Source organism: Neophocaena asiaeorientalis, unplaced genomic scaffold (assembly GCF_003031525.2).
Source record: "Neophocaena asiaeorientalis asiaeorientalis breed wild unplaced genomic scaffold, Neophocaena_asiaeorientalis_V1.1 scaffold127, whole genome shotgun sequence".
NCBI classification, from domain to species: Eukaryota; Metazoa; Chordata; class Mammalia; order Artiodactyla; family Phocoenidae; genus Neophocaena; species Neophocaena asiaeorientalis.
Window position 1 is genome coordinate 1,545,071 of NW_020175414.1, and position 26,790 is coordinate 1,571,860.

General features: G+C 36.2%; 3 pseudogenes; all 3 read right to left on the minus strand.

Annotated features, from left to right (window-relative positions):
- Window positions 1-10,815: 10,815 nt before the first annotated feature.
- LOC112414646 (elongation factor-like GTPase 1 pseudogene) lies at window positions 10,816-12,817 on the minus strand (annotated as a pseudogene).
- Window positions 12,316-12,398, minus strand: LOC112414663 (uncharacterized; annotated as a pseudogene).
- Window positions 12,818-13,544: 727 nt separating the features above from the next.
- Window positions 13,545-15,278, minus strand: LOC112414647 (tigger transposable element-derived protein 1-like; annotated as a pseudogene).
- Between the last annotated feature and the right edge of the window lie 11,512 nt (window positions 15,279-26,790).

Genomic DNA, 26,790 nt, shown 5'->3' on the forward strand with positions numbered 1-26,790 from the left:
GGAGGTCTCTTGTTGACCAGTGTCCTGAAGTTGTCTCTCCCACCTCAGAGGCAGAGCCCTGACTCCTGGCTGGAGCATCAAGAGCCTTTCATTCACACAGCTCAGAATAAAAGGGAAAAAATGTGAGAGAATTAGTAGAAGCAAGAAGAAAGAAAGAAAGAAAGAAAGAAAGAAAGAAAGAAAGAAAGAAAGAAAGAAAGAAAGAAAGAAAAGTACAATAAAGTTACTAAAATTAATTATTAAGAAAAGAATTTAAAAAAAAACAAAACATGGACGGATAGAACCCTAGGACAAATGGTGGAAGCAAAGCTATACAGACAAGATCTCACACAGAAGCATACACAGATACATTCACAAAAAGAGGAAAAGGGGAGAAAATCATAGATCTTGCTCTCGAAGCCCCCCTCCTCAATTTGGGATGACTCGTTGTCTATTCATGTATTCCACAGATGCAGGGTACATCAAGTTGATTGTGGAGCTTTAATCCGCTGTTTCTGAGGCTGCTGGGAGAGATTTCCCTTTCTCTTCTTTGCTCTCACAGCTCACAGGGGCACAGCTTTGGATTTGGCCCTGCCTCTGCGTGTAGGTCGCTGGAGGGCGTCTGTGTTTTGCTCAGACAGGATGGGGTTAAAGGAGCCGCTGATTCGGGGGCTCTGGAGCACTCAGGCCGGGTGAGGGAGGGGCACTGCGTGCGGGGTAGGCCTGCGGCGGCAGAGTCCGGTGTGACATTGAACCAGCCTGAGGCCCGCCGTGCGTTCTCCCAGGGAAGTTGTCCCGGGATCCCGGTAACCTGGCAGTGGCGGGCTGCACAGGCTTCCCGGAAGTGGGGTGTGGATAGTGACCTGTGCTCACACACAGGCCCCTTGGTGGCGCAGCAGCAGCCTTAGCGTCTCCCACCCGTCCCTGGGGTCCATGCTTTTAGCCGCGGCTCGCGCCTGTGTCTGGGGTTCGCGCTTTTAGCTGTGGCTTGCGCCCATCTCTGGGGTCCGCACTTTTAGCCACGGCTCTCACCCGTCTCTGGGGTTCGCGCTTTTAGCCACAGCTCACGCCCGTCTCTGGAGTTCCTTTAAGCAGCGCTCTTAAACCCCTCTCCTCGCGCACCAGGAAACAAAGAGGGAAGAAAAAGTCTCTTGCCTCTTTGGCAGGTGCAGACTTTTCCCCGGACTCCCTCCCGGCTAGCCATGGAACACTAACCCCTTCAGGCTATGTTCAAGCCGCCAACCCCAGTCCTCTCCCTGTGCTCCGACTGAAACTGAAACCCGAGCCTCAGCTCGCAGCCCCGCCCGCCCCGGCCGGTGAGCAAACAAGCCTCTCAGGCTGGTGAGTGCCGGTTGGCCCTGATCCTCTGTGCGGGAATCTCCCCGCTTTGCCCTCTGCACCTCTGTCACTGTGCACTCCTCTGCGGCCCTGAAGCTTCCCCCTCCGCCTCCTGCAGTCTCTGCCCAGGAAGGGGCTTCCTAGTGTGTGGAAACATTTCCTCCTTCACAGCTCCCTCCCACTGGTGCAAGGTGCCATCCCTATTCTTTTGTCTCTGTTTTTTCTTTTTTTCTTTTGCCCTACCCAGGTACGTGGGGAGTTTCTTGCCTTTTGGTAGGTCTGAGGTCTTCTGCCATGCTTCAGTAGGTGTTCTGTAGGAGCTGTTCCACGTGTAGATGTATTTCCGGTGTATCTGTGGGGAGGAAGGTGATCTCCGCGTCTTACACTTCCGCCATCTTCAAGGTCCCCCCCGAGGTGGGGTTTTGAAGAAGGGCATCCAGGTTATTGAAGTCCTAGTTTCCAGATATCTCCCCACTCCTCTCTCAGTTTCTGGGGAGGTGTTAACATTACTATCTCCATTTTCAGTCTCCTCCAAGCTCTGTCCTGGGTGGTTTCCTTTGCAGGGGTCTGACCCCCACCCTGTCAAGGGGGATCCTTCCCTCTTCCACTTTACCTCCTTCATAATGTTGGATTCCTTCCTTAACCCTGGTGGGAAAAAGGGGTCAAGAGGTGCAAGAGAGAGACTAGCCTTGGTCCCTAAGTCTCCAGAAAGCCCCTCTAAAACCCTATCATTTCTTACAGAAAAAAAAAAAAAAATCAGTCATTCTGTGCATATATGTAAAGGTATGTGCTGTCATCTAAATGTCATTCCCCAGATAGGGGACAGGACACCTTCCATCTTTTGGCAACATCTCATCTCTTGCTTTTACTTGCTTTTACTTGCTTATTGCCTTTTCCCCCTACCCTGCTTTTGTCCTATTCTACACTTCAGATTTCTAATTTTTGCTGAACTTGTTGCTTTTTTTCATATTGAAAAGATGACATTTCCCCAAGAGCCAAAAATAAGTGGAAATAGAAAAAGAAAGAAAGAAAGAAAGATCTCAAGCCAAAAATAAATTTGGCAAACATAGATTCCTCTTTTAAGTTCACACTATGACTTATTTTATTAAAAACTCTGATATGATCCATAAGAGAATAAAACCATTTTATAAATTATATAACAGACATTTTTGCAATGATAGATATTTTTCCCCAAAGAACTTGCTCTAGTATATTTTGTAATCACTATATACATACCTAACTCTATTTGTGTTGACCATAATAATCACAAACTGTTTAGTTAAAAAGGAAGTGTACAAAATAATGTGTGTATAGTTATCCAGTTTGTGTAGAGCTAAACAGACAAATATATGTAAATATATATAACAGTAAACACATGTAACAAGATTTTAATAAATTGAATTTTCTTGGGGATTAACTTTAGAGTATGACCAAATTCATTACGTTCCTATCTTGTGTGAAATTTTTAGGAGAATATACTATATTATTGTGAGAGAAATGAAGTTAAAATAACTTTATCATAAGATTATTACTCTTTGATTTATTCCTTCATAATTTCATTAACCAACAGCATATTTTCTTAAAACTTTGTATCAACATAAAAATAATATGACTTGTATATCTTTAAGTAGCATGGTTACTTAATTGTTAAATTTGCATCACATGTGTCAATACATTTCACAGAAATAAAATTTATGATTTAGTTATTAAGCATAGCATTCAGTTCCAATTTCTGTTGAGCACATCTTTTATTTCTTTAGTAGTACATTTGTTACAATTGAATTGCCTACCAAAAATTAAAATACACAAAGACATATGAACCCACATTCAAAATAGCTAAGCTCATATTTTTAGTTAGTGTGGCTATCTTTTGTGAATTGATACCCTTGACTGAAATATTTTGAGGAATTTTGCTGAAGTCTTCTATTAATCATGCAATCTTATGCATTTTCACAGGATGAAAGGTGAGTAAAATATTCATCTATTTTAAAACTCAGTACTGATTTTCAATGTTTTGCTTATTGTTGCTTTTTTTCCAGCTAAAATCATAAAAAGTTATTTGCTATAAAAATAAAATGGGACATATTGATAAAACATTAACCAAGTAACCAACTATCATTTTACCATATTCCAGAATGCCCTAAATGGAGACAGTATGTACAATAATTATACATTTCCAAATAAAAGAAACGTTTAGTAGTTGTCACTCAGATGTGTATGAAATAGAGAAATCCTTAAATATTAAAGGTCAAAAATGGTCTAAAGGGTAAATGTCAGCAAACATATGATTTGTCCTATCTGGGGGAGTTTGCCTTCTGGATTAAAAAAACGTATGAATTTGTTCCCCTCTCTAATAGCAAGAATCAAAGCATAAAGGTCAATGGGAAATCCAGTGGGATAAATCAAGCAGGTAAGACCAGAGTAATAAACTATATTATTTTTATTTTAGAATTTTAATTTAGATTTGACTCATCTATATTTTTGCCTTTCTAAAATTAACTGTAGAGACACTATAACAAGCTAAATATAAAATATTTGTGGAAGAAGTGATGAATTATGTGACCCCCTACATTTGCTACATAGAGAAGCTCATAAGTTGGAGCCCCATTTATAAAAAGTCTCCTTTCCCATGACAGGAAATGGAGGACACACAAAGAACTGAAACCCAATTCCCATTCCTGTCCCTGCACTATTATTACCTTGGAAACATCTTATCTTCTTTTTATGACACTGGTTGTAATGAATATTTATTTTGGATGATTCTATGCAAGTTAACCAGACCTCCTAGTAAGAACTAAGGGCTTCAAGTTTCCAAAAATGAAATGGACCTGGCTAGGGAATTTCTGGAATAATTATTCATGGCATTCCAAAGGAGACTGTTTAGTAACCTACCCCATAACATAACTATATTCTTTATTTCAGGTCTGCCTTCTGTTGTTACCATCCTCTCAATTGTTAAGGATATATTTTCCTTCTTACTCACTATTGATAATCCCCCAGTATCTCTCAGCACAATTGTAAGGAGAATATGGAATTTTCCTGGAAATCCCTTTCCAAACATATCATGTGGATTTTTAAAATAAATATCTTCAACATCCAGATAAAACTGTATTAAGTTACCTAATTGCTGCTGATATTTAATATTAAATGCTTTGGTAGTTCTATTTTTAGCTTTTCAAGGAACCTCCATACTGTTCTCTATAGTGGCTGTACCAATTTTCATCCGTACCAATTTTCATCCCCACCAACAGTGTATGAGAGTTCCCTTTTCTCCACATCCTCTCCAGCATTTATTGTTTATAGATTTTTTGATGATGATCCAGCAATCCCAATCCTGGGCACATACCCACAGAAAAGCCTAATTCAAAAAGATACATGCACCCCAATGTTCATTGTAGCACTATTTACAATAGCCAGGACAAGGAAACAACCTAAATATCCACCAAAAAAGAAATGCATAAAGAAGATATGGTACATATATGCAAGGAATATTATTCATCCATAAAAAAGAATAAAATAGTGTCATCTGCAGCAACATGAATGGACCTTGAGATTGTCATACTGAGTGAAATAAGTCAGACACAGAAAAATAAATATATATTGATTATATGTAGAATCTGAAAAAAAAGGGTACAAATGAACTTATTTACAAAACAGAAGTAGAGTCATGGATGTAGAAAACAGACTTGTGGTTACCAGGGGATGTGGGGGAGGGATAAATTGGGACATTGGGACTAACATATACTCACTACTATATATAAAATAGATAACTAGTAAGAACATGCTGTATAGCACAGGGAACTCTACTCAATACTATGTAATGGCCTATATGGGAAAATAATCTAAAAAAAAAAAAGAAAAAAGAATGGATATATGTATACTGATTCTCTTTGCTGTACATCTGAAACTAACACAACATTGTAAATCAATTATACTGCAATAATTTTTTTTAAAGTTTAAATGATTTTATCATTAAATCTATATTAAATAACTATTTATATTAAGTACAGTTTAAATATCTAAAAATCTAACATTTCATAAATAAAAATAAAATAGTATATTTTCTTCATAATTGCATGCTGTAAAAGTATAAAAAGCATCAAATAGTGCAAATTGTTCCATGGTAGCTGATAAACTGAAAATTAAGCAAAGATGAAATAAATGTTAATTGTTATAATGTAAAATAAACCTGATCATTCTTTTGAAAAATAACAATATTCAAAAATAAATACACTCTCTAAAATAGAAAAAACCCAGAGTTCTGATTCTTTAAGATGATATGACCTGAAAACCCTCCAGACTAGAATCATATTAAAAAGACAATATATTAGCAGGCAACATCCACGAGATCACTAATTGTTCAGTTACTGAACCCAAGTTCTGAGCATCTACTAATTTCTGCCCCTTCTCTCTTCTTAGGCAAGCTCATCCATCTCTGTGATTTTAAATGTCACCTCTATATCAAAATTTGGCAAACGTGCCACTTAAGATTTTTGTAAGCTTTAAATGTGTATGTACTGATTGCCCTTTTTCACAGGTGCTTGAGTATCTAATTCAATCCTAGCACAAACAACTTGATTTCTTCATCCATAAGAAACTAATTACTTAAGATAGAATTAAATTTTTACTTTTGTTCAGAACTCAAACTTAATCTATTGCCAAAAGGTACTCATTCTGTTAGTGATGTAAAGCCATTTTCTTTCTTCATACTCTATTGCCATTATGTTAAACCAAGACACCACCATGACTGTCTTTCAATATAGTCTATCATATCATAATTGTACATTAAATAATACATAATAATTCTAAGATATATCACATTTTAAGTGAAGCACATTACCTCCCATATGATGTACTTAGGGCACATATTTTACTTATTTATAGCAAATAATCTATTAGATATTACTAAAATATAAACATTATCATGGAAATGAAATAAAAAGAGAGAAGGCAAAATACAAATTGGCCCCAAATTTACTGAAAGCATTCCTGTCTCTTTAAGGTGGTAGGGGAGACCACTTAGTATGATGGACATACAGAAGGAGTACTGAGAAAGACTACAGCATAATAAAACCTCCACAAATATGTATTAATGAAATAGACCAGCAATCATTAGAAGAATGTTGAATACTACCTAACCTTCAATGAAAAGGGAATTATATTGTTGTTGTTTTTTTCTCCTTTCCATCATGATTCTCTCACTTTATAAAAACTGAGTATGTGGCCTGTAGTGAATGAAATAATCACAAGAGAGAAAGATGTGCCAGTTTTTTTTCTTTGCGCTTTCTGTCTTATTTTGGCCTGGAGCTTTATTTTCTCTACTTAAGAAGAACTGTTGATTCAAGAAGACTAAAGGGGCTGCCAGAGAACCCAGGAGAATCATTAAGGAGCAAACTGCTTAGAGCTCAAGGCTAGATTTCAAGTGAAAATTGGTCCAGTTGGGATCACCAAGTAGGAGTTGAGTCAGGATTTCAGAGTAAATTTCTCTTAAAAGTGTAAGATATGGATCTTTGCCTCAACCACTTTCAGTTGAGATTTGTAAAACTCCTTAGAATAGCAATCACAATGCAAGACAGTAGGGAACTACCAACTTTACCTGTATATGAATAATTGTACATAAATGAAACTTCTGAAGAACTTATTTCATTACCAGGAACCAAAATGTTCATATCTTAAATATCTATTGAAGTGCTAATTCCTAAATAAGTTAAAACAGAATCTCAGAACTACCCGAAGGGTCTATTAGTCATTCGTGAGGATCATCCATGTAGTATATTTGTTGTACAGAAAGTCTACAGTTATCGTTTGGAATTTCCATCCTTCTTTTTCTCTTACATTAGCAAGCTACTTAGAGTAGCCTCCATTTTTCCATTCTCTTACACAGGCTTGCCAAGTATACCTGGTTATGATTGCTGTGTCCTGATGTTCCCAGAGAATCCAAACATGCACTGCCTGAAGTGTACAAAATGACCTCTTCTCTTTGGGCTGGAAGCAGTTCTGCCTCTATTCAGACTATCAGAATATCTCCTCATTTTCATTTCTATCATAATAACATATCATAACAACAGGGGTGATATCCAATAGGAATAAGAGATTTTCACGACTATATACTTCTTCTTTTTCCAGAATTCTCCCCAAGGTTTTTTTCTTTAACGAACATACACAGGAGGAATTCTGATGCATAAATGTGGCAGGAATCGGATCATTAGGGTGTGCTGTTAGGAGTTGTGTGTGTGTGTGTGTGTGTGTGTGTGTGTGTGTGTGTGTGTGTGTGTGTAAGTTGATGGAGAGGTGGGAATTGACTTTTTACAGTAAAAAAGACCATCATATAAAATAACTAAAATAAAATTTTCATTAGGATTTAATTGATTTGTTTTGTTTCATTTATGTAGATTTTTATACTCGTGCTTATTTTATAAACTTAATAATATCATGTGTATTAACACATTTGGGTATCTTGCTGTTACGGTCAGTCTTTCATAATTAAAAAGTTCTTATTGTGCCTGTATTTATCAGCCTACTCACTTGTGAGTTTTAATTTTTATAATACTGGAAACAAGCTAACCAAGCAAATGAAAATTGTGTGAAAATGGGCTATGAGTAAATAATCTATAAATAAAGGCTTTATTCAAGAACTGTTATGATCATTTATGTTCCTTTAAAGTTATTGGTAATCTCTTGATAGCTGAAACCACCAATTATGGTACTATGTGTAGGGTAGGGTGGTATGATATAGTTTAAAACATTGGTTAAATGGTACCCTTTTTCAATACTGAGACAGAGGTATGGACTTCAATAATTGAATTCTACTTGTCAAAATACACTTACAACTGTTGTTGACCTAAGCAAATACTATTTACCATCAGCTAAAATTTATACTTAATATTTACATTTATTGGACTGTTGACCTTCCTAAAATTAAATGATTTACTTAATACTGCATTGATTAAGATCGATAAAATTGGTATGCATCTCTTCATATGGAAAGAGTCCAATGAATATCTTGTCAAACTGAATAATGAATAAGACCCATGTGTATTCATACTCGGATACACGTTTTATTATCATGTCTCCAAAAATACTTGAGGTTTCTCCATCACCCTTAGACTCTTTCATAGAATTGAGCTTCAAATATTTTCTTTCTCTCTTTAGAATTTTCCCTTAATTCCCTGCACCAACATGTCTCTCAACTCTTTGTAATAGCTTTAGAAATACACATTTGTAGGCTATTCACAGGGAGTAGGCTTTTATAAACAAAAAGCAGACCAACTCTTATATATCTTCCCTCAGAGAAAGAACACTAGGCTAACAAATTGCTTGAATTGATGACACTAAACAAAGTGTTGATAGATTTTCAAAAAATTATTTTCAAATATTCTGTCCCACTCGAAATTTGATCAACATTTTTGTCACATGCAGCTAGCTTTCCCCTTTAATAACTTCTCAAGTATTATTTCTTTTTTTTCTTTTTTTTTGGTACGCGGGCCTCTCACTGTTGTGGCCTCTCCCGTTGCGGAGCACAGGCTCCAGACGCACAGGCTCAGCGGCCATGGCTCACGGGCCCAGCCTCTCCGCGGCATGTGGGATCTTCCCGGACCGGGGCACGAACCCGCGTCCCCTGCATCGGCAGGCGGACTCCCAACCACTGTGCCACCAGGGAAGCCTTCAAGTATTATTTCTAATAAATAGTTTTTAAAAAAACCACTGTGCAAAATTGGACATTATTCATAAAACATTACATTAGAATGAAATTAGTTTAGGACAGGTATTCAGAAACTCTGATGCTTAAAATTTAACTGAATAAAATAGTCTTGATTTTAAATTCAATATATGTCACTAAAAACTATCTATCTATCTATCTATCATCACGTGTCAAGCTTAATCATGGTTTTTGCTGAAGAGTACATTTTGTATAAATCAGAGAACCAAATCTTACCTTTGAGTAATTAGCTTTGAATTCAATGAATTTTCTGAAAAAAATAGCTGACCAGAGTAAATGATGTATTCAAGTACAGGGCTATTACTTATCCTCTAGGTGACTAATTTAAGAAAGCAAGCTATGTGGATTAGAGATATAAATTTTTGTATTTGCATTGAGGGTGCTTGTTTGAAGAGAAAAAACATTTATTGATAAGACAAATATTGCTTCAGTCACTTCTAAAAACTGTGAAACATTTTCCTTTGTCAATAAATATTTCTTGAATAGAGAAGGAGGAAGAAAAATTTTTGGAGACTCTTGTTGCTTCCATTACCATGTTTTCTGTTCAACATAAAGACAGAGTTAAATCGTATTTAGTCTCCTCCTATCCATTTCTAAAATAATATAGGGAAATGATATAAGGTATGACATTGCCACCTCTGAATATCTAGGGCACCAGGAGGAAGCATAAGTATTAATTGAGTCTCTTTCCATATATGCTTCTATTGTATTACTTCCTTTAGAGGAATAGAGCCTTTCTTTTACTATATAAACAATTTTAAGTCATGTACATATTTAAAGAGTTTTTGCAGTGCATTGAAAGTAGAACAGCTCTATTAGAAGGAATATAGCTACTGAAGAATGTTATAAATATAGCAGCTAGTATATTGAGGAGTCTCAAAACAGAGGGGTATAAATGACATTTTTGTAAATTCGCTGAATTTAATCAGGCCCTGTCAAATCTCCATGTTTATCTCTGTTATATCTTGAGCAGATACCAAAATTCTCTGGTGACTTAGAAGTTTTAAAGATCAATCAAGTTAAGGATGAATTGATTTTAATTTTTCTCCTCCTTCAAGTACAGAGCCCAGTTCATGTTTTCTTCTGGGACTGTAAATGGTGGGAATAAAAAATGAAGTTTATGGTTAGCTTTAATTCACTTTTTCCACTTTTCCTTTCTTGAGGCTAGATTTTTTTCCAAATTATTGAGGAGATTGAAAAAAGGTGGGAAAGGAAGCATCTTTTTACCTAACTGGCACTTGCTTTATTCTACTTTGTTGTTTTTGACACTCTGGTTGGCACTGACTGGCCATTCATGTCCTCTATTTGGCATAGTCCAAGGACTTGTTCTTTCAAAGGATTTATTTGTGAGTTCTTTGGAGGACCCGGGGAAGATTCTACCTATGTAGATTTAGTTTTACCTAGTCCTTTTATAGGAATCCCCTTACCTCCTGCCACCCATGGATCCACAGTTCATGCTCTTTGTGTTCATTATCTATAGACAATCCTCTTTGTAGAAATAACAGCAGCTGAAGCTCTATTCATTTCTGGGGTGTCCACTTACCCTATGAAAAACTCACTCCTTCTGTCCTAGAAACACAATGTGGAATGTTGGCTTCCCTATTGTTTTTATCCTTGCTCTATATCTCTTCAATTCTCTTCTCTATTGCTCAGAGATGGACAGGAGAATTTTGGTATTTTTAAAAGATACTTATATGGATGAACTTTATTGAAAGTGAATACACAGAGATATTGCAGCATGCAATATCTTCTCAATATCAAATGCTGGGTGATTCTTTTCAATTTATTATGAAGAACATAATCTGCTTATAGTAGTAGTTATTTATTTTTGTTAAGGTTTCTCTGCTTTTCTGCCTGCTCCATGATCTTTTCTTCCATATAAAGATGTGCTCTTCTATTTCCTGAATTAAGATCTGGACACAGGGATCAGCTTGGTTCAACAGCTTAATTTCTTTGACAGACTGAGGCATTTCACTTGGGTGTTTTGGTCCAACAGCAACCTTCACAATAAGGGTGCTTCAAAGTTGAGTGATATAAATGGCGGGCAGGATGACAAGTTGCACAGTGCTGCAGATTTCAACACAAAGTCTTGTTGGCATTATATTAGCACATTTCCTAGAAGGACCTCCTCTAGGTCTCCCAGCTCCCTTCCTAGCAGAAGATACAGGTTCTCCAGATTATAGTATGCCATGTGGGGAACTTGGGAAAGGTCATCTACTGGAGTTGAGAAGCCTAAAGATACACACTACAGAAACTCAACAGAACTGTATTTGGGCCCCAAGACAAAATTTTCTTTCCCCTTTGAGCCACGCCACTGAATACTCGAACAAATACAATAAAAGACCCTTAGTTGTTTCTTTCCTGGAGCACAGGTTTAGAGGTCATACTCTCCACCTGCTGCTCATCATCTTTTGGCTCTTCTACCTTTGGACTTGTTTCAAGAGGACGCCCATACTGGATGGGCTCCAAGGATGCCTGCCCCTGTGCTGCTACAAGCTTCTTCATGTGCCTTAGCCTTGCATGCTCACGCCTCTGAGCGATTTCTTTTTGAATGGACAGTCTTGGCTTATTCTAAGGCAAAGCCTTAGCATCAATGACAAGCATTCTGGAAACAAAGATAATAACTAGAGCAGTATCTTCATTTCCATATTTCATAAAAGCTGCTTTAGTGTCTGGGTTTTGGTGAAAGAGAGTTAAGCTGTGCACATCATCTTGTTTTCTCTCTCAGCTGTAATATCCAGGGGACTAGGAAGTTTCTCAAACACTGTAACAAGAACAGCATGGGATATGGGTAGGCACTGACTGCAGATGGCATTAATTTGAACTTAAGGATCTGAATGTCATGCCACATGAGCTCCAATTTTTAATCCTAAAGAAGTCACCATTTTATCAACTTTTTCTTTGTCATTTTTCAAGACAGCATCACACAAATTCCATATTTTACAGAGTCAAGTCTTCAAGTAAAGGCTTTCTTTAAACCTTTTAGAAAGGTTTCTTTCCTTTTGCCTAAAATCCAGGTGACGAACTTTCAATCTCTCTTTTTAGAAAACACACATATTCACACACATACATACACTTGGCTAATGGGAGAGTAAACCACACTCTACTCCAAAGCTTGTACACTGACTACACTAACAGTGCACTTGTGTCTCCCTCTCTTCCACACTCACTCTGACTTGTTTCCTGCCCGGTATTTTTTATGGAGCCTGGAAATTTAGGGAATATGTCATGATCACCTCTTAGTCTTAATGAAATCTTCTGACTATGACTGACTCTCTCATTATTGGGAAAACTTTTCAATTAACAATAATCATGCATCGGATAAACCTCATTGGCTACGACACTGCCACTATGCAAAGCTAACTCTCTCATTATAAATGTGGCTTAGTTTGGGCAGTTCTTTGGCTCCAATTCTGATTCAATGTGAAAAATACTACTAAATATCCTGTTTTCTTATAATGATCAATAGGTATTCTGTCTTTTACTCTGGACTATTCTAATTTGAATTTATATTCTAACTTTCTAAGTTTCTTGTATCCCAATTAATTATAATATATTATTTGTTTTCTCTTGAAAGTTTGTGTTTCATGTAACCATGAATGTTATGTATAATTTATGAATGTATTATTGTCATTAGCACTGGATTCTAGATTATCAGGTTGAATTTATAATATGTAATTTAATATGCTGGTATTTTTTCTTCCTCTTTGTTACTAGAATTATTATAGCACATAAACTGTTTAGTCTTCCCTTCTCTTAAACTGTACCTGACACAAACATAGATATTTTAAGAAACTTTGGTATAATTTCTCTCTATCATATAAGGGGTTATCTGTAATTTTGATAAGTAAATATTATATATTTAGTTCCCAGAAATTATATATATAATATATGTATATATATTAGTATATATTATATATATTTGTATAAGATAGAAATTATACCTACATAGAAAGCATATATACATAGATATAATTAATTTTCTCTTATTATAAGTAATTTTAACTTTTAGTTTACTTTTTAGGTAACAACATAGAGAATTGTATTTTCACATTGTTGCTGTTATTATCAACACTCTCCCCTTGAACATTTTGTTTTTGAGAATAACTTAATTACATTTGATAATGTGGAAGAGATAATGTGTATTTTAATTTAAAAAATGATTTATTTATGAAAAATAATAATCAAATTTTAAAGCCTTAATGTTTATATGAGAAGGACAGAAAGTTGATAGACTATCAAAATATGCTAGTCATACATATTTCCAATTAGCTGATATTTTAGAATTATAGCTACAGTCATACCTCAGAGATATTGTAAGTTCAATTCCAAATACCACAATAAAGTGAATATCACCATAGAGTCACACAAATTTTTGGTTTCCCAGTGCATATAAAATGTATGTTTACACTATACTGTAGTCTATTAAGTATAAAATAGTATTTTCCCTAAAAAACAATATACATACCTTAATTTAAAAAAAATAAAACTTTATTGGTCTAACATGCTAACCCTCATCTGAGCCTTCAGCAAGTCGTAATTTTTTGCTGGTGGAGGGTCTTGCCTCGATGTTGATGGTTGCTGATTGACCAGGGTGGTGGTTGCTGAAGGTTGGGGTGGCCATGGCAATTTCTTAAAATAAGACAACAGTGAAGTCTGCCTTAACAATTGACTCTTCCTTTTGTAAATGATTTCTCTGTAGCATGCAGTGTTGTTTGATAGCGTTTAACCCACAGTAGAACTTCTTTCAAAATTACAAAACCTGCTGCTTATAAAAACCTGCTGCTGCTTTATCAGCTAAGTTCATGTGATATTCTAAATCCTTTGTTGTGATTTCAACAATCTTCACCGCATCTTCACTAGGAGTATATTCCATCTCAAGAAACCACTTTCCTCACTCATCCATAAAAGGCGACTCGTCATCCATTAAAGTTTTATCATGAGATTGCAGTAATTCAGCCTCTTCTTCAGTCTCCACTTCTAATTCTAGTTCTTTTGTTTCTTCCGCCACATCTACAGTTACTTCCTCCACTGAAATCTTGAATTCTTCAAGGTCATCCATGAGAGTTGGGATTGACTTCTTCTTAATTCCTATTAATGTTGATACTATAACTGCTTCTCATGAATTATAAACGTTCTTAATGTCACCTAGAATGGAGAATACTTTCTTGAAGGTTTTCAATTTACTTTGCCCAGGTCCATCTGAGGAATCACTATCTCTGGCAGCTATAAGCTTATGAAATTCATTTCTTAAATGATAAGACTTGAAAGTTGAATTATTCCTTAATTCATGGGCTGCAGAATAGATGTTGTATTAGCAAGTGTGAAAATAACATTAATTTCCTTGTACATCTCTATTAGAGCTCTTGGATGACCAGGTACCTTGTAAATGAACAGGAATATTTTAAAGATTTTTTTTTTTTTTTTCTGAGCAGTAGGTTTCAACTTTGGGCTTAAAATATTCAATAAACCATGTTGTCAACAGATGTACTATCATCCAGACTTTGTTATTCAATTTACAGAACACAGGAAAACTAGACTTAGTATAATTTTTAAGAGCCGTACAATTTTTGGAATGGTAATAAATGAGTGTTGGCTTCAACTTAAAGTCACCAACTATATTAACCCCTAAAAAAGAGTCAGGCTGTCCTTTGAAGAATTGAAGCTAAACATTGCCTTATCCTCTCTAGCTACGAAAGTCCTAGATAACATCTTTTTCTAATATGAAGTAATTTTGTCTACATTGAGAATATGTTGTTTAGTGTATCCACCTTCATTATCTTGACTAGAGTGTCTGAATAACTTGCTGAAGCTTCTACATCAGCACTTATTTCTTCACCTTGTACTTCTGTGTTATGGAGATGGTTTCTTTCCTTCAACCTCATGAACCAGCCGCTGCTAATTTCAGACTTTTTTTCTGTACCTTCCTCATCTATCTCAGCCTTGCCAGAATTGAAGAGAGTTAGGGCCTTGCTCTGGATTGGCTTTGGTTTAAGGGAATGTTGCATTTGGTTTGATCCTCTATCCAGACCACTAAAACTTTCTTCATGTCACCAAGAAGGCTGTTTTTCTTTCTTATCATTCATGTGTTCACTGGTGTAGCACTTTTAATTTCCTTCAAGAACTTTTCCTTTGCATTCACAACTTGGCTAACTGTTGGGTACAAGAGACCTAGCTTTTGGCCTATCTCAGCTTTCTACATGCCTTCCTCACTAAGCTAAATCATTTCTAGCTTTTGATTTAAAGTGTGACTCTTCCTTTCACTTAGAAGTCACTGGAGGGTTATTAATTGGTCTAATTTCCATATTGTTGTATCTCAGGAAGAGGGAGGTCCCAAGAGAGGGAGAAAGATGGGGGAATGGCTGGTCAGTGGAGCAGATTATCACACACAACACTTATTAACTAAGTTTGCTGGCATATGGTATGGTTTGTGACATGTCAAAACAATTAGAATGGTAGCATCAAAACTCACTGACGACAGACCACCGTAACAAATATAATAATAATGAAAGTTTAAAATAGTGTGAGAATCACCAAACTGTAACCAAGAAACACATAGGAGCAAATGCTGTTAGAAAAATCGTGCCTACAGGCTTGCTTTATACAGGGTTGCCACAAAACTCCAATTTGTATAAAATGCAATATCTGAGATACTCAATGAAGTGAAGCACAGTAAAAAAAAGTATGCCTGTATATCAACTTATAACCTCACATTAATAATGCTCAGATCAAATATTATTTTAAAGTAATAAAGCTTGTTTCTTAACTACGGATATGAAATAAAACCATCACTCAGTGATACTTGAGCCAAAAATCCAATGAATCTTGTGAATTTAGCAATTTAAGTATATTCTGCAATATTCTGCGTCCCTTCAGCATACCACTATCCTTGCAGGAATGAAATGATGATTATTTCTATGAGTGAAGATGTTAATACTGACAATGTTTAAAAATTTCTTCTAAATTTTTTTCCTCACAAAATTAAAATTTTACCATAAAATAGAATATTTCAATGAAATTTGATTAACAAATGATTTTGTATTACTCGTGACGGGGTTTTATATTTTCTCAGTATAAGAAACTGGTATAGGCCACACATGTATTTCAGTTAATTATTTCCAGTGCAACAGTAGACTTAAATATCTGAGTATATTATCTACTCCTAAAGAGAGATGGCATGCTCGTATGTTATGCTGTTTTTGTTTATAGGATGTAGTTCCTAAATTTCATTCTGTTCATATTCTGATATTTGAAATATCTTCAAATCAATCATTTATTTACCTGTCTATAAGATACCTTCCTTTGTAATCAGAGATAACAGTTTTATAGTGTAGTAAAATTCTGAGTATCATTTTTAGTATTTCTACTATCTTAATCTTGTAATATAACTATATCAACTTTATCATTATATTTACTTTTTAAAATTTTTATTGAAATATTGTTGGTTTACAATGTGGTATTAATTTCTTCTATAAAGAGAAGTAACTCAGTTATATACATATATACATTATTTTTTAATATTATTTTTCATTATGCTTTATCCTAGGAGACAGGATATAGTTCTCTGTGATATACAGTAGGACCTTGTTATTTATTCATTATAAATGTAATGGTTTGTATCTACTAACCCCAAACTCTCACTCCATCCACTACATTCTGAGTGTAACTCTGCTCTAATAAGCTTTACTGCCTTGTATCTTACATGTTTATGTGTTTACATTGGATAGGTTCTCAAGTTCCTGGTCTGCCATATTTCAGAACCAGAAGTGCCCTCCTTCCCTTTTCTATAAACCATCAGTGGATGACATTTATTCCCACGGCTTTAGCTGCTGTCTATAAGCTGATTAACCCCCAAATCTCTATCTCTGGCATGGACATCTCATTTCAGTCCCAGAAATATACTTCTAATTGACAAGCAGAGATTCTCACCTGAATATCCAATAAAAATCTCAAACTCTGTATCTTCAAATTTATAGTCACTCAAAACTGGATTTATTTTTTCAACTAATGGTATCACCATCCCATCAGTTTTCCACACATCTGCCAGTTTTCCTTTACTTTCCCACTCCCTTACCCCCTGCCATTCTAAAATTCCATACCTTAATGTTCCCCAAATAAGTCCCCTTCTCTCCATTCCCACTGCCTTAATTCATGCCTACCTGTATTGTCTCCCAAATGCTATTTTTTTTCTTTTTTTTTAATTAAAAAATAATGCTTTTTATTGGAGAATAGTTGCTTTACACTGCTGTGTCAGTTTCTGCTGCACAACAAAGTGGATCAGCTATATGTATACATATATCACCTTTTTTTGGATTTCCTTCCCATTTAGGTCACCACAGAGCAGAGTACAGTTCCCTGAGCTACACAATAGGTTCTCATTAGCTATCCATTTTATGCATAGCAGTGTATATATGTCAATCCCGATCTCCCAGTTCATCCCACCAACCCCCTTTCCCCCTTGGTATCCATAAGTTTGTTGTCTATGTCTGTGTCTCTATTTCTACTGTGCAAATAAGATCATCTGTGCCATTTTTCTAGACTCCACATATATGCATTAATATATAATATTTGTTTTTCTTTTTCTGACTTACTCCACTCTGTATGACAGTCTCTAGGTCTATCCACTTCTCTGCAAATGACACAGTTTTGTTCCTTTTTATATCTGAGTAATATTCCTATGTATATATGTACCACATCTTTATCTATTCCTCAGTTGGTGGACATTCTGATTGCTTCTATGTCCTGGCTATTGTAAATAGTGTTGCAATGAACATTGGGGTGCATGTATCTTTCCGAATTATGGTTTTCTGGGTATATGTCCAGTAGTGGGTTTCTGGGTCTTATGATAGTTCTATTTTAGTTTTTTAAGGAACTACCATAATGTTCTCCATAGTGGCTGGATCAATTTACATTCTCACTAGCAGTGTAAGGGGGTTTCCTCTTCTCCACACCCTCTCCAGCATTTATTGCTTGTAGATTTTTTGATGATGGCCATTCTGATTGTTGTGAGGTGACACTTCATTGTAGTTTTGATTTGCATTTCTTTTAATAATTTGTGATGTTGACCATCTTTTCATGTGTTTGTTGCCCATCTGGATGTCTTCTTTGGAGAAATGTCTGTTTAGGTATTCCACCATTTTTTGATTGAGTTGTTTATTTGACATTGAGCTGCATGAGCTGTTTGAATATTTTGGAGATTAATCCTTTGTAAGTTGCTTCATTTGCAAAGATTTTCTCCCATTGTGAGGGTTGTCTTTTCATCTGGTTTATGGTTTCCTTTGTTGTGCAAAATTTTTAAGTTTAATTAGGTCCCATTTGTTTATTTTTGTTTCTTTTTTTTTTGACGTAGACCATTTTTTAAAGATTTTATTGAATTTGTTACAATATTGCTGCTGTTTTATGTTTTGGCTTTTTGGCTGTTATTCATGTGGGATCATAGGTCCCCAACCAGGGATCAAACCCACACCTCCTGCATTAGAAAGCAATGTCTTAACCCCTGAACTACCAGGGAAGTCCCTGTTTTTATTTTCATTACTCTAGGAGGTAGGTCAGAAAAGATCTTGGTGCAATTTATGTCAAAGAGTATTCTGCTTATGTTTTCCTCTAAGAGTTTTATAGTGTCTGGTAGGTCTTTAATCTGTTTTGAGTTTATTTTTGTGTATTGTGTTAGGGAGTGTTCTCATTTCATTCTTTTACATATAGCTGTCCAGTTTTCCCAGCATCAGTTATTATAGAGACTGTCTTTTCTCCATTGTATATCTTGCTTTCTTTGTCATAGATTAGGTGATCATAGGTGCGTTGATTTTTCTCTGGGCTTTCTATTATGTTCTCTATTTCTATTTTTGTGTCAGTACCATACTATCTTGATTACTGTGGCTTTGTAGTGTAGTCTAAAGTCAGGGAGTCTGATTCCTTCAGCTTCATTTTTCTTTCTCAAGACTGCGTTAGCTATTTGGGGTCTTTTGTGTTTCCAAATAAATTGTAAAATTTTTTTATCTATTTCTCTGAAAAATACCATTGGAAATTTGATAGGGGTTACATTGAATCTATAAATTGTTTGGGTAGTATAGTCATTTTCACAATATTGATTCTTCCAATCCAAGAACATGGTATATCACTCCATCTGCTTGTGTTGTCTTTGATTTCTTTCATGAGTATCTTATAGCTTTCTGCATACAGGTCCTTTGCCTCCTTAGGTAGTTTATTTCTAGGTATTTTATTCTTTTTGTTGTGATGATAAATGGGATTATTTCCTTAATTTCTCTTTCTGATCTTTTATTTTTAGTGTATAGGAATGCAAGATATTTCTGTATGCTAATGTTTTTTTATTGGGGTATAGTTGTTTTACAATATTGTGCTAGTTTCTACTGTACAGAGAATGGAGCTCCTTGTACTCTACAGCAGGTTCTCATTAGTTATCTACTTTATACATATTATGGTATATGTATCAATCCCGATCTCCCAGTTCATCCCACCCCCCACTCCCTGATTTCCCCCCTTGGTGTGCATAGGTTTGTTCTCTTTTCTGTGTTTCTATTTCTATCTTGCAAACCAGTTCATCTGTACCATTTTTCTAGATTCCAAATATATACGTTAATATATGACATTTGTTTTTATCTTTCTGACTTACTTCACTCTGTATGACAGTCTCTGGGTACACCCATGTCTCCACAAATGACCCAGTTTTGTTCCTTTTTTATGGCTAATATTCCACTGTATATCTGTACCACATCTTCTTTATCCATTCATATCTGGATGGACATTTAGGTTGCTTCCATGACCTGGCTATTGTAAATAGTGCTGCAATGAACATTGTGGTGCATGTATCTTTTTGAATTATGGATTTCTGTTGGTATATGCCCAGTAGTGAGATTGCTGGATCATATGGTAATATTATTTTTAGTTTTTTAAGGAACCTCCATACTGTTCTCCATAGTGGCTATATATCAATTAACATTCCCAACAACAGTACAAGAGGGTTCCCATTTCTCCACACCCTCTCCAGCATTTATTGTTTGTAGGCTTCTTGTGATGCCCATTCTAACCTGTGTGACGTGATACCTCACTGTTGTTTTGATTTGCATTTCTCTAATAATTAGTAACGTTCAGCAACTTTTCATGTGTCTCTTGGCCATCTGTATGTCTTCCTTGGAGAAAAGTCTATTTGGGTCTTCTACCCATTTTTGCATTACATTGTTTGTTTGTTTGTTTTTGATATTGAGTTGCATGGGCTTTTTGTATATTAGGTAGGATAATCCTTGGTCCATTGAATCTTTTATATTTATTTTCTCCCATCTGAGGGTTGTCTTTTCATCTTGTTTATGGCTTCATTTGTTGTGCAAAAGCTTTTAAATTTCATTAGTTCACATTTGTTTATTTTTGTTTTTATTTCCATTACTCTAGGAGGTGGGTCAAAAATATCTTGCTGTGATTTATGTCAAAGTGTTCTGCCTATATTTTCTTCTAAGAGTCTTTTAGTGTCTGGGCTTACATTTAGGTCTTTAATCCATTTTGAGTTTATTGTGTATGGTGTTAAGGCGTGTTTTAATTTCATTCTTCTACATGTAGCTGTCCAGTTTTCCCAGCAACACTTATTGAAATAAGTGTCTTTTCTCCATTGTATATCCTTGCCTCCTTTTTCATAGCTTAGATGACCATAAGTGGGTAGGTTTATCTCTGGGTTTCTATTCTGTTCCATTGATCTGTTTCTGTTTTTGTGTCAGTACCATACTGTCTTGACTACTGTAGCTTTGTAGTAGTGTCTGAAGTCAGAGAACCTGATTCCTCCAGGTCTGTTTTTTTTTTTTTTTTCAAGATTGCTTTGACTATTAAGGGACTTTTGTGTCTCCATACAAATTTTAAGATTTTTGTGTTCTAATTCTGTGAAAAATGCCATTGGTAATTTGATAGGGATTTCATTGATTCAGTAGATTGCTTTGGGAAGTATACTCATTTTCACAATATTGATTCTTCCAATCCAAGAACATGGTATATCACTCCATCTGTTTGTGTCATCTTTGATTTCTTTCATCAGAGTCATAGTTTTCTGAGTATAGGTTTTTTGCCTTCTTAGGTAGGTTTATTCCTAGGTATTTTATTCTTTTTGTTGCAATGGTGAGTGGGATTGTTTCCTTAATTTCTCTTTCTGATCTTTCTTCATTAGTGTATAGGAATGCAAGGGATTTCTGTGCATTAATTTTATATACTTCTATTTTAACAAATTCATTGATTAGCTATAGTACTTTTCTGGTGGCATTTTTAGATTTTTCTATATATATAGTATCATGTCATCTTCAAACAGTGACAGTTTTACTACTTTCTTTTTCTGATTTGGATTCCTTTTATTTCTTTTTCTTCTCTGATTGCTGTGGCTAAAACTTCAATAACTATGTTAAATAATAGTGGCGAGAGTGGATATCCATGTCTCTTTCCTGATATTAGAGGAAAGGCATTCTGTTTTTCACCACTGAGAATGATGTTTGCTGTGGGTTTGTTGTATATGGCTTTTATTATTTTGAGGTGGTTTCCCTCTATGGCTACTTACTGGAGAGTTTATTTCATAAATGTATGCTGAATTTTGTCAAAAGCTTTTTATAAATCTATTGAGATGATCATATGGTTTTATTCTTCAGTTTTTTAATATGGTGTATCACATTGATTGAGTTGCATATATTGAAGAATCCTTGTATCCCTGGGATAAATCCAACTTGATCATGGTGTATGATCCTTTTAAAGTGCTGTTAGATTCTGTTTGCTAGTATTTTGTTGAGGATTTTTCCATCTATATTCGTCAGTGGTATTGGTCTGTAATTTTCTTTCTTTGTAGTATCTTGGTCTGGTTTTGGTATCAGGGTGATAGTGGCCTCATAGAATGAGTTTGGGAGTGTTCCTCTATCTGCAAATTTTTGGAAGCATTTCAGAAGGATAGGTATTATCACTTCTCTAAGTGTTTAATGGAATTCACCTGTGAAGTCATCTGGTCCTGGACTTTTGTTTGCTGGAAGATTTTTAATCACAGTTTCAATTTCATTACTTGTGATTGGTCTGTTTATATTTTCTATTTCTTCCAGTTTCAGTCTTGGAAGGTTGTGTTTTTTAAGAATTTGTCCATTTCTTCATGGTTGTCCATTTTATTGGTATATCAGTTGCTTGTAGTAGTCTCTTATGATCCTTTGTATTTTTGCAGTGTCAGTTGTAACTTCTACTTTTTCATTTCTAACTTTATTGATTTGACTCCTCTCCCACTTTTTCTTGATGTGTCTAGATAAAGGTTTACCAATTTTATTTATCTTCTCAAAGAACCAGTGTTTAGTTTCATTGATCTTTGCTCCTGGTTTCTTTGTTTCTATTTCATTTATTTCTGCCCTGATCTTTATGATTTATTTCCTTCTACTAACTTTAAGGTGTGTTTTTGTTGTTGTTGCTATTTCTCTATTTGTTTTAGGTGTAAGTTTAGGTTGTTTATTTGAAATTTTTCTTGTTTCTTGAGGTAGGATTGTATTGTTATAATCTTCCTTTTAGTAATGCTTTTGCTGCATCCCATAGGTTTTGGGTTATAATGATTTTGTTGTCATTTGTTTCTAGATTTTTTTTTTTTTCTCTTTGATTTCTTCAGTGATCTCTTGGTTATTTAGTAGCACACTATTTAGCTTCCTTTTGTTTGTGTTTCTACAGATTTTTTTTTTCCTGTAATTGATTCTTAACTCAATGTTGTGGTAAGAAAAGATACTTGATATGATTTAAAATTTCTTAAATTTACTGAGGCTTGATTTGTGAGCCAAGATGTGATCTATTTTGAAGAATGTTCCATGTGCCCTTGAGAAGAAAGTATATTATTCTGCTTTCCAATGGAATGTCCTATAAACACCAATTAAGTTTGTCATTTAAGTTTTTTATTTCCTTTTAAACTTTCTGTCCCCATGATCTATCCATTCGTGTAAGTAGAGTGTTAAAGTTCCCCGCTATTATTGTGTTACTGTCGATTTACCCTTTGATGGCTATTAGCACTTGCATTCTGTATTGCAGTGCCTATGTTGGTTGCATACATATTTACAGTTGCTATATCTTCTTCCTGGGTTGATTTCATGATCATTATGTGTGTCTTTCCTTGTCTCTTGTAATAGTCTTTATTTTAAAGTCTATTTTGTCTGATGTGAGTATTGCTACTCCAGCTTTCTTTTGATTTCCATTTGCATTGAATATCTTTTTTCCATCCCCTCACTTTCAGTCTGTAGGTGACACTAGGTCTGAAGTGGGTCTTTTGTAGACAGCATATATATGAGTCTTGTTTTTGTATCCATTCAACCAGTCTGTGTGTTTTGGTTGGAGTATTTAATCCATTTACATTTAAGGTAATTATCGATATGTATGTTCCTATTCCCATTTTCTTAATTGTTTTGGGTTTGCCTTTGTGTGTTTTTCTTCTCTTGTGTTTCCTGCATAAAGAAGTTCCTTTAGCATTTGTTGTAGAGCTGGTTTGGTGGTGCTGAATTTGCTTACCTTTTGCTTGTCTGTAAAGTTTTTGAGTTCTCTATTGAATCTGAATGAGATTCTTGCTGGGTAGAATAATCTTCTTTGTAGGTTTTTCCCTTTCATCACTTTAAATCTATCCTGCCACTCCCTTCTGTCCTGCAGAGTTTCTGCTGAAAAATCAGCTGATAACCTTATGGAGATTCTCTTGTATGTTATCGGCTGATTTTCCTTTGCTGCTTTCAATGTTTTTTCTTAGTTTTTTTAATTTTTGTTAGTTTTATTAATATGTCTCAGCATGTTTCTCCTTGGGTTTATCCTGTATGGGACTCTGCCCTTTCTGGACTTTGGTGCCAATTTCCTTTCCCATGTTAGTGAAGTTTTCAACTGTAATCTCTTCAAATATTTTCTCAGACCCTTTCTCTTTCTCTTTTTCTAAAAGAAGCATGGTATACCTAGGAAATGAGGTGCCATTGCTGAGTTGTTTGCAAGGGGCAGGGCTGCCACCACCTTCACATGCCAGCCCTTGCCTCCATGGGCACTGGGAGGGACTCCCACCAGTGAAAGTACCCCACAGTCTGGTGCAACTGCCTTCCAGTTTATGTTACAGGCACTTCATTCACACCCAAGTTGCGATTGCCATACCCCTCCCTGGCCTGAAAGTGTAAGTGTGCCCCAATCAGTCACTGCTTTCATTCTTCTCCCCTGTGTGGGCAACAGATTCCTGAGGGTGGTACACATGCAAAGGTAGGGCCAAAAGCAGAGCTGAGCACCAGGGGTGGTGCAACTAAGGAAGAGGATCAGAAAGCTCTCCATGAAACTGCACAAGCTATTAATTAAATCCCTGCAATTACCTTGGTAAACCCTGGAATATCTGAATAGAAAATGAGTGTTCCCACAACTGAGACTAGTTTAGCTATAGCAACAATGGACTTTGGGAGCAAGTACATGCAGGAACTGGGCCAGGTCAGAGACTGACCTGGACCCACAGGGTCCACAGGAGGTCCAGAGATCTACTTAGAGGTATTTGAGGGCCTCCTTGGGAGGCAGAGGTTGGCTGTGACTCACTGTGGGAGCAAAGACACAGACAGAGGAGGCCCCAGAAAAATATGCTTAGTACTAGTATTCTTTTTTTGTGTGTTTCCTATTGTTCCATTGTTGTGGTGTTGTCTTTATTATTTTTATATTTTTACTTTTTAATATTTTTAAAATTTCTCTATTTTTACTTTACCTTTTTGTTCTTTTGTGGGTTTCTTTTTCTTATTTTTTTCTTTTACTTGGTGGCTTTTATGTGTTTAATGTTTGCTTTCTTTTCTTCTTTGTTTTTACTTTTATATTTTGTTTTGTTTTTTTTCTTTTTTTCATTTTTTGTTTTTGTTAGTTTAGTCCTTATGGATAGCTTTCATTTTTGAGTTCTTTGTTGGTTCTGTTGTTTTTTCATTTCTTCTTCTTTTTTTTTTTTTTTCTTTTCTGTCTACTTCTTTGTTTCTCTTTGGTTTTGTTTTTATTATTTGTCTTGGGTATGGTTTGTCTGTTTGTTTTCTTTCTTCTTTTTTATTTGTGTGTGTGTGTGTGTGTTCTTGTTTGTTTTTGTCTTTGCTGTTTGTATTGAGTTTCATTTGTCTCTTTGTTTTCTTTTCCTTTTTTTTTTTCTTTTTTTTTACTCTGGCACTGCTCTGAAGCTTGTGGGCTCTTGAGTCCCCAGCCAGGGATCAGGCCTGTGTCTCTAGGGTGGGAGTGTTGAGTCCAGGATGCTGGAGCACCAGAGAATTCCCAAGGCAAGGAAATATTAATAAGCTTTCACCCTCCCAGAAGTATTCATTTTGACACCAAGACCCGGCTCCACCCAACTGGCTGCAGGATCCAGAGCTGGACACCACACACCAAACAACCAGCAAGACAGGAACACAGCCCCACCCATTTGCAAACAGGCTGCCTAAAGTTGTACAAAGCTCACAGACACACCAAAAAACACCATATGATGTGGCCTTGTCCATCAGAGGGAAAATAGTTCCACCCACCAGAGCACAGACACAAGTACCTCTCACTGAGAAGCCCACACAAACACTTGGACCACCCTCACACAACAGTAAGCATATAAAAGAAGCAAGAGGAACTATGATCCTGCAGCCTGCCAAAAGGAGAACATAAACAGAGTACGTTAAACAAAATGAGATGACAAAGAAATATGTTGCAGATGAAGGAGCAAGGTAAAAAGAAACATCACCAAATAAATGAAGAGGAAATAGGCAATCTACCTGAAAACGAATTCAGAGTAATTATAGTAAAGATCATCCAAGATCTTGTAAATAGAATGGAGGCATAGATCAAGAAGATACGAGAAATATTTAACAAGTACCTAGAAGAACTAAAGAACAAACAACCAGTGATGAACAACACAATAACTAAAATGAAAAATATACTAGAAGGACTCAGTAACAGAATAACTTAGGTAGAAGAATGGATAAGTGGGCTGGAAGACAGAATGGTCAAAAACAATTCTGCAGTGCAGAATAAAGAAAAATGAATGAAATGAGTACATTCTCAGAGACTTCTGGGACAACATTAAATGCATCAACATTCAAATTGTAGGCTTGTGCAGCTGCATGGAGAGCTTTCCAATCCTCTTCCTTAGTTGCAGCACCCCTGGTGCTCAGCTTTGCTTTTGGCTCCACCTCTGCATGTGTGCCACCCTCAGGCTTCTGTTCCCCACACAGGCAAAAGGAGTGAAAGCAGTGACTGATTGGGGCACACTTACTCATTCAGGCCATGGAGGGGTATGGCAGCCACACCTGGGGTGTGCATGAAGTGCCTGTAGTATAAACTGGAAGGCAGTTGCACCAGACTGTGGTGCACTTTCTCTGGTGGGAGTCCCTCCCAGTGCCTATGGAGGCAAGGGCTAGTATGTGAGGGCAGTGGCAGCCCCACCCTTTGCAAATCACTCAGCAATGGCACCTCATTTCCTAGGCAGACCATGCTTCTTTTATGGGTACTCCCAGCCACAGAGCTCCTCACTCCCGTCCCTTCTGTTATATCTGCACAGCCAACAGTGCTCCTCTCCCTGGTGTGCTCTCTTAACCCCACACTTTAGCACTCAGTCCCTGCCAGCAGTGGTGGAGTCCCATCTCAGGCAGGGGTGCCCATGGCTGATTCCTGAGGAGGCTTTGTGATGGGTGGTGCTCAAGATCCCAGAGCCTATGAGGGTGGAAGAGACCTTGGCTTGAGGGAAGTGTGAGCCTGCTCAGATTGGTGCCCATGGAGGCTGAAGCCAGCAGGTGGGGAAA